We start from the raw sequence: 8,430 nt of genomic DNA, 5'->3' as shown, positions 1-8,430 counted from the left end.
TTAGAAACACAGCTAAAAGGAGTTTAAAGATATAAGCTGTGAGGCCGGGCATGGTGGCTCCTGCTTATAATCCTAGCACTCTGGGAGGCCGAGGCGGGAAGATGGCTTGAGCTCAGGAGTTCGAGACCCACCTGAGCAAGAGCGAGACCCCATCTCTACTAAAAATAGAAAAAATTTAGCCAGGCATCATGGCGTGTGCCTACAGTCCCAGCTACTTGGGAGGCTGAGGCAGGAGGATCGCTGAAGCCTAGGAGTTTGAGATTCCAGTAGGCTATGATGACACCACTGCATTCTACCTGGGGTGACAAAGCGAGACTCCGAATGAATGAATGAATGAGTAAGTAAGTAAGCCGTAAGCTTTGGAGTTGGACAGACCTGGTTCAGTTTGTGTCATCCCTGCTAGCTTTGTGACATTGCCCTCTGTGGCTCGCCACATCTGAGGAGGATGCTCAGTACAGCTACTTAGAGTTGTTCCAGAGGTTAAATACGATGACGTGCCATTTAGCACAGGGCCTGCACACAAGGAGCGTTTTATAAATGAACCTGAAGGTTTAGGTTCATTCTGGGCTGTGAATTGAGCTCTTATTCTGAGAACTGCATGAATTTCTCGAGCAACTGCTGAATTGAGGCTGACTTGAGTAACGATTAAACCCGATTTCGTTCAGATTGGTCGGGGACAGAGCCAAGGTTTGTCGAGGCAGTCATCTTTCTCTGGCGTTTGCTTTGCTAGTTCAGAGGTAAGATGGTATTTCATTTAATTGAGATAACAATTTATTCTTCTGACCTTTGCCTTCACGGAAATAAAGGCTGAATGGATGGAACTGACTCTGTTTCTCCCTTGTTTGTGGGTAAATAATGAAATGCCTGGAAAGGCATATCTCTCTTTGACATTCTGTATTAGGGCAACTGCAGCTTCTAGAATTTGCTTTGGTGACTTATACACCATAACAGACATAGTCTTTCTTGTACAGGTGATTACAAGAAATACCCATGAACCGAACTGCATAATGGATTTGGTCCCATTGTATTTAAGTGATGAGAGTGTTATTAACTCTCCCATTTTCTTTAGTTTGGGACCAGAGTAAGTACTTCAGAGAAGAGACTTAGGCAAGACACTTGCAAACTTAGGTGAGTTAAAAGTTTACAAAGCCTCAAATAAGAGAGGTGGGGGTGAGGGATGTTTAAGGGAAAGGCTGCTTAAACATTTAGCTAAAGAGCTTTTATAAATAAATAGTGATCAATACTTTGCCCTTTCACCTTTCTCTTCTTTGCAAGGAAAGGAGGACACTGTGGTTAAGCAGAAGAGACTAAAGACAGATGGCATTATGTGAAGCAAAACAACACTGGCGTGGCCCTGGATAATTCTCTGCAATGTGCTTAAAATTGTCACTAAGAAAACAGCTTTGTCTTCCTTCTCTGCAACAAGCTTGAGATGTCACTTATCTTTCTTGGCAGGCTGCAGCGCCAGCTAAGTTCCAGGGGTTCATTTCACTATGGTTGTATTCTCTTTCTAAAACATAGCCCTTTTCTTCCTTGCAGTTTTCTAACAGGTTTTGAGGTACTTGGCTGAAAGCAACTGTCTGGGTTATTGGAGGTTCCGCTGAACATCAACTTGGGGTGTGGACTGAGGCTTAGATGATGATTTCAGTTCTATCACCACAGACCTGGGTGACTTAATAAAATGTGGTTGGTACATAACTGTCTGGGAATAACCGATGACTTGTAATGTTTTGTACATTATATTTGTGGAAGAGTGTAAGTCTACAAAATGAAACTGATCTTCTGAAAAATGACTTACTGTGCATCACAAATACACAAAACTATCATCACAAATCATCAAAGTCTTATGGCTCAGAACTGGGAGTCTGTAATTATGATGCAGTCACTCTGTGTCCAACTCAAACCTATTCTGAGCAAGTGAATAAGGGAATCGGGCCAGGGTTTCCCTTCCCTGTTTCAATGCTTTAAAATATATAAACCTCTACCTGTGATATCTCCAGATACTACAGTTTTTGTTTTCAGTTTTCATTTGTTTCCTACATTCTAATTTTTTTTCTTGTTTGATTTGATTTCTGACTTTATTGTTGGAAACTTGAGAATTCTCGAGTGTCTAGTGATCCTTGGCTATGTCCACGTTTAAAATTGAGCAGTTAAGCTACTGGCCAGCTTTGTTGACAGACTTGTTGCCTTTCGGGTTTTGATACAGGATGATTGGATGGTAGTCTGGCTTTTTTTTAGCGTGTTCCCCAAATGTCAGTATCTGTAGAGTTTTTTTTAGAATTAAACTTTAACATTTAAATTTAGAACTTTAAATTTTAGAAAAGTTTTAAATTTACAGAAAAGTTGCAAAGATAGTACAAACAATTCCCATATACTGACACCCAGCTCCCCCTACTGTTAACATTTTTGGTACATTTATTACAATTAGTGAACCAAGATTGCTACATTATTATTAATTAAAGTCTGCAGATTATTTAGATCTCCTTAGTTTTTACCTAATGTCCTTCCTCTGTTCCATCCAGGTTACCAAATTACATTATTAATTGTCATGTCTCCAGGATCATCTTGTATATACCTGGTTCCTTTTTTTCGTTTTTTTTATTATTATTTTTATTTTTTATTTTATTTATTTTTTTTAAGACAGAGTCTCACTCTGTTGCCTGGGCTAGAGTGCCGTGGCATTAGCCTAGCTCACAGCAACCTCAAACTCCTGGGCTCAAGCGATCCTCCTGCCTCAGCCTCCCGAGTAGCTGGGACTACAGGCATGTGCCACCATGCCCGGCTAATTTTTCTATATATATTTTTAGCTGTCCATATAATTTCTTTCTATTTTTAGTAGAGACCAGGTCTCACTCTTGCTCAGGCTGGTCTCGAACTCCTGAGCTCAATCTGCCCGCCTTGGCCTCCCAGAGTGCTACCCGGTTCCTTTTTTTTTTTCCCCCTTTCTTTTTGTAGAATGATTAGAAATCAAGATCAGGGCACTAGGTGTGTTCGTTGCTACTGGGTATCATTGCTTCTAGGACTCTTAGCTGTCAAAACAAGAAAATTTATGTGTATACTGACCTATGTTTATATACATCTTCAAATATTTATATAAAGACATGTATATATCCATCCATTATGAGCTAAACATGAGTTTATACTGATGTCCTCAACTCTAATCCATTAACATGGATCATTCTAGCCTTTTCCTTTGCTTGTCTGAATCCTCTCACTCCAATAGTGAGAAACCTACCTCGTACCATCCACCATGCGTTTACGTAATTGTTCAATTCCAGTATACATGTACAATGGTTTCAGAGTTGTTAGGCTGTGTGTGCCCTGCTGGGAAACAACTTTATCAGCCAGAGTACAATGCCACATACAATACCTTACACTTGTGGTCTGCTGGCTCTATTCATTTCCAAAGTTACTTAGGTCAGCATCTTTTCTCTCCCCTTCCCCTTCAGTGAGGCTATTTCACACATTTATAATACAGTTAGGTTCTTCTTTCGAGTTTGTGTTGCATTCCTGACCTCTTAGATATTTTTTAAAATTTACATACATTAAAGTTCATTCTTTGTGCTGTGCTATGGGTTTTGCCAAATGTATCATGTCATGTATTCACTGTTAGAGTATCATACAGAATAGTTTCACTGCCCTAAAAACTCCCCTGTGCTTCACTTATTCAACCTTTCCCCGTCTCCAAGTCCCTGGTAACCACTGATCTGTTTACTGTCTCTATAGTTTTGACTTCTCTGTATCTGTAGGTTTTAAATTTTTTCTCTGAGGCCATTTAGTTTTAGCTGAGGAAAAATGGGATCCCCGTCTCCTCCCAGTGAGGGAGGAAAGGGAGGTATATGGATAGACGTCTGCTGATGGAAGCTGGACAGAAAAGAGCCATTGGGGGTCCCATTGTTCAATTTCAGGGTTTCACTTAGTGGCCCTGGTTTCAGTCTTGTTCCTCACTCCTGTGGTGCCTGATGGTCCCAAAGCCAGAAGCTACTGGGTTCAATCTCTCCAGAAAATAAGTACCCATGGCGGGAGGGGAGGGGGGTATAATTACATGACGAGTGCAATGCGCACTGTCTGGGGAATGGACATGCTTGAAGTTCTGACTCGGGGGAATGGGCAGGACATGGGCAATATATATAACCTGAACGTTTGTACCCCCATAACAAGCTGAAAAAAATAAATAAATAAGCACCCAGTCTCCTATAGGGTTGGGGATTGGGTGATCTCATTGCTTGCGGTGGAGGGGGGTACCTGGGGCCTAACTGCTATTTTATGTAGATTTTAAACCAATCTCCTGTCTGCACCTCCATGTCTTTCTCCTGCTTTTCTCAGGTATCTGGGCCTCTGATTCCTGAACATTTCTAGATTTTACCACTGTCATCAGCTGACTTAGCAGCAGAATCAGTCACTCTCTCCCGGCACTTAGGTTTCAGTGTTTCCTCTGCTAACCTGTTATTTCTCTGTCAGCTTTCTGTCTTCCAGAATTATGTTTAAGATCTCTTGTTGATCACTATTTCCTTTTATTTATCTTTGTCCTTGGGGGTTAATGCCATGTTTAACCAGAAGTCTAGTTTGCTTTTAAAAGTAGATTATAAAGCTGGGTGTGGTGGCACATGCCTGTAGTCCCGGTTACTAGGGAGGCTAAGGTGGGAGGATCGCTTGAGCCCAGGAGTTCAAGACCAGCCTGGGTAACATAGCAAGACCTTGTCTCCAAAATAAATAATATAAAAAGTAAAAAAAAAAAATTTAAGTTGATTATTTTGTGCAATTGAAATTGTAATTACACAGAAAATGTTAAAAGCTATGTGAATCACATTTTTTTTTGGTATGGCTTTTCTTTCCTTGATATGTCTTTTGTAAGTATGACTCTTAATGCACAGTTGTGGTAAAAAAGATTATGTGGTAATTTCTTCATAAGCATTCCCCGTTTCTTCTCTTAGGTTAGGAATAAACCTATGAAAAATGATCAGTAGCATTCTTTTGAAACTTGCTGAAGTTAACATTTCTGTTTCATTTGTGGTTGCTCCCATGGATACACCATAGTAACTGTAACCACTGGCAGAGTCTGGAAGTTTCTACACTGATTTTCTCTTTATGGAAGTTTGCTTTCTCACACACTCTTTCTTATTATTTTGCAGCAAGTGGAATAGCAGCAGGTCAGACTGATTTATGCTATGGAAAACTCAACTTTGGATTTACCATTAAAAAGCATACAGAGCAGAATTCAACATCTGTTTTCTTTAGTGATAGGAAAAGATTTTTATAAAATTCCTAACTGTTCTTATAATCCCAGTAAATAGAACTGGGACCTTCTAACGGTTTACAGTTATATGTTACTGGAAGTACTCAAAGGGCTGCACACATTGTCTTTTTTTTTTTTTTTTTTTTTTTTTGAGACAGAGTCTCACTTTGTTGCCCGGACTAGAGTGCCTTGGCCTAGCTCACAGCAACCTCAAACTCCTGGGCTCAAGTGATCCTCCTGCCTCAGCCTCCCGAGTAGCTGGGACTACAGGCATGTGCCACCATGCCCGGCTAATTTTTTCAATATATGTTTTTAGCTGTCCATATAATTTCTTTCTATTTTTAGTAGAGACGGGGTCTCGCTCTTCTCAGGCTGGTCTCAAACTCCTGAGCTCAAACGATCCGCCCACCTCGGCCTCCCAGAGTGCTAGATTTACAGGTGTGAGCCACCGCGCCTGGCCTGCGCACATTGTCTTAACCCAAGGGGCCAAATGGGAGGAGATGAAATAGGAATTTTAAGAAGGGGTCCCTAGCCAGGGAGATTCAGGAGATGCTTTTAGTGTGCGCACTATAGGTCACATGCGCATCCTTCTGTGATCTCACTCACCTTCATTCTTACCATGACTACTGGGGGAGCTGTGAACGCTTCACAGGTCTGAACATGAACTTGCACCTTCATCTTCAGTGAAAACAGCCAAAATGGGAACCCAGGGCCTGTGCACTTTCCACTGTGTTACCGAGGTCTGGGGGCCCCCCCCTTCCCGCTGTGCGTGGCTTCCAGGTTCCCCAGTGCGGCGCAATGGTTAAGCATGGACTCTGGAGCCAGGCTGCCTGCATTCAAATCTCCATTCCACCGTGCCCTAGTTGGCCTCTGTTTCTCCATCTGTAAAATGGCAAGAACAGTAGTTGCTATGGGAATTAAAACACCTAGGAAACACTATATACGTGTTTGCTAAATAAATAGGTAAATTTTATTGGACTTCTAAAACGTCCTGCCATGCTCAGTGCTTAAAGGAAAGCAGATACAATCCTCGGGCCCTGCCAAAGGGACCATGTGGATTAAAGTGGAGCTTCATGAAACAGATGTGTATAGAGACGAGAGTTTCCCTTCTTACATGAAAGATTTGGGCCAGATGGGTGATACACTTGAACTAAAATGACATTTGTCAGTGTCAGCCTTCGGATGGGTGTTCCTAGGCAGAATCCAAGTGCTTATAAGACTTACACCCAGAGGGCCCAGGCGCGGTGGCACCTGTAATCCTAGAACTCTGGGAGGCTGAGGTGGGAGGACTGCTTGGGGTCAGGAGTTTGAGACCAGCCTGAGCAAGAGCGAGACCCAGTCTCTACTAAAAATAGAAAAAATTAGCCGGGCGTGGTGGCACGCTCCACAGCACTCTAGTATGGGCAATGGAGCGAGACTCTGTGTCAAGAAAAAAAAAAAGACTTACACCCAGATATCCTTGAATAGCTACATAGAGCTTTAGTAAGGGTGAAAAATTCCAAGGGTTGGATTGGAATAATCAGATGAGGAATGGTAAAATAATCTAATTATTTTGTCTTGATTCTGTAAAGTGAGGGGGCTGAGCTAGATGACTGCAAATGCACATGATTTTTATAATCATTAAACTTATTGGTTAGTCAGCTTACTCAGACCGGGAATGCAGATGCCAATGTGCCTAGATTAAAAATGGAATGATGTAACTGATGAAAATCCTCTGGTGTCAAATGCCTGATTAAAATTCCAAAGGCTGCCTATCTGACTCACACAAGCAACCAGGAGATTGCAGAGACCTTTGGTTACGGCTTGTGTCCTTTTGTCCACTGGTCATTGTAACCTCTTATCCCTATGTTGAATAAATCAACAGTTGGTGCCATACTGCACGACGGAGGTTATTTTTTAAATGGGAGAATTAAAAGCTGGGTACGGTGGGGCACACCTGCAGTCCCAGCTACTCAGGAGGCTGAGGTGGGAGGATTGCTTGAGCCCAGGAGTTCTAGTCCAGCCTGGGCAACATAGCGAGACCCTATCTGTGAAAAAAAAAAAAAAATCAATGCAGGAATGAAGACAAGTAGTATTATCACCTGGGCAGGTGACCTGGCCCAGGATGTTGTCCTGAGTCAGCACAGGCTCAACACAGCATGCCTGTTGCAGAAAACCAACAGTTCTACCTGATTTGGAGAACGGACTGGTTTTGGGATGTAAAGGTTAACCTTTGCTTGTGTAATAAAGTAAAGGAGCTAAAAGTGATAGTCCGAGGGATAAACAGACTGAAGAGGATAGGGGTTCTCAGTCTGGGAGACAGCTTTACATCAATCTGAGAAAAGTATCTGGAGTAATTTAATCACACATCCCCCGCACTGGGGGCTGACACTGGGCTCCTGACAGCTCCTCCCTGTGACGGATGGGCAGAGAGCACTGAGTGGAGAATCAGTGGCTCCTGAAGAGGCAGCTGTTGAAGGTCCCCTCGCCAGGCGATCATTCGGTAATTGTTTTGATTAATGAGATCGTGCAGTAGAAAAGCAAATGAAGCTGAGGCTGTTAAGCTGAACTTTTTTTTTAGACGTTCCTCTTATTGAAGAGCAGGTGCCACGTGGGAGTGAGAAACATTGGAGTGCCCGGCAGATCTTTGTTAACATCTGGTCGGTCGCCAATTTTAGGGAGCATTTGGTTAGTATTTGGGTCATTATGGTCAGGAATTTCTTCATTTGACTTTTCCTCCTACTAGGAAGACACTGTTGAACTGATGGCTCTGTATTTAGTATTCCAAGCATATAGTTAGTATGTAGTTGAAATTCTTAACAACCCAACAGAATGCTGCTGCTACTAATAGTTGTTGTTTTAGTATCTACTGTGTGAAGAAAGAACATTTTGAGAGCCAATATTATGCATTGGTTAGGAGCTGGGCCCTGGAATCAAACTCCTAGGACTGATTCAGTGCTGCCCAATTTACAAGCTTTCTGATTGTAAGTCACTTAACCTCTCTGGACCTCAGTTTTCTCATCTATAAAATGGGGATGGTAAGTGCTCCATCCATGTTGGCTACTGTGGTTGACATGCGTGGATTTCAGCCAGCCAATGACTGTGGGAAGAGTGCAAGCTTTATTGTCCCCACACGTTGGCCACTTTCTGGGTCCTTCTCACATCAAGTATAATGAGTGAGATAAGTGAGTGAACCAAATATCTCAGTGGCAGGA

This window comes from Eulemur rufifrons, chromosome 28 (genome assembly GCF_041146395.1).
Source record: "Eulemur rufifrons isolate Redbay chromosome 28, OSU_ERuf_1, whole genome shotgun sequence".
NCBI classification, from domain to species: domain Eukaryota; kingdom Metazoa; phylum Chordata; class Mammalia; order Primates; family Lemuridae; genus Eulemur; species Eulemur rufifrons.
The sequence above is the reverse complement of the archived record's forward strand: the minus strand, read 5'-3'. Positions refer to the sequence as shown.